The following is a 1,072-nucleotide window of genomic DNA, read 5'->3' as shown; positions in this document are numbered from 1 at the left end:
CCATATCAGGCAACATCCTGGTAAACCTCCTCTGCACCCGTTCCAGTGCCTCCACATCCTTCCTATAGTATGGCGACCAAAACTGCACACAATATTCCAGGTGCGGCCGTACCAGAGTCTTATACAACTGCAACATGATCTCAGGACTCCGGAACTCAATTCCTCTACCAATAAAAGCCAGTACGCCATATTCCTTCTTCACCGCACTATTTACCTGGGTGGCAACTTTCAGAGGTAATGCAAGAGTATAACAGGAAAGGCAGATAAGATTAGAGACTGCACTGGTACATGGAACAATCATAGAATCCCTACAGTGTGGAAACAGGCCATTTTGGCCCAACAAGCCCAAACCAACCCTGCGAACAGTAACCCACCCAGACCCGTTCCCCTACCCTATTACTCTATATTCAACCCAGACTAATGCATCTAAACTACACATTTCTGAACACAGTGGGCAACTTAGCATGGCAAATTCACCTAACCTGCACATCCTTGGATTGTGGGAGGAAACGCACACAGACACAGGGAGAATGTGCAAACTCCACACAGACAGTTGCCCGAGGTTGGAATCAAACCTGGGCCCCCAGTGCTGTGAGGCAATAGGAGCCTTCCAATACAGATACCATGCAACCAATACAGAAACATAGTTGAGAGAAGGATGGGACTGATGGTTCAATGTTCCACAGTTTAGATCTTACAGGTATGATAGAGGTGGATGCAATTTTGATTAAGGAGAATGTCATAGTTTCATTGAGAAGACATCTTGGAGACCGTATGGGTAGAATTAGAATAAGAAAAGTGCAATCAATATGATGGGGTAATACAATAGGCCTCTCAAAGCCAGTGGGAGATAGAGGAACAGACATGTAGGCAGATCATGAAAAGATGTAAAAACAACTGGATTGTTGTAGTGGGAGATTTTAACTTGCCCCAAAATTGGCTGGAATTCCTTTAGTGCCAGAGACTTCGATGGGCCAGAATTTGTTAGGTACATGTAGGACATATTCTTAAAGGAATACTTAGTCCAACTAGGCATGGCACCATTTTAGACCATAAGTTGGGGAACGAATGT

Source organism: Chiloscyllium plagiosum, chromosome 15, assembly GCF_004010195.1.
Source record: "Chiloscyllium plagiosum isolate BGI_BamShark_2017 chromosome 15, ASM401019v2, whole genome shotgun sequence".
Lineage (NCBI taxonomy): Eukaryota > Metazoa > Chordata > Chondrichthyes > Orectolobiformes > Hemiscylliidae > Chiloscyllium > Chiloscyllium plagiosum.
The sequence above is the reverse complement of the archived record's forward strand: the minus strand, read 5'-3'. Positions refer to the sequence as shown.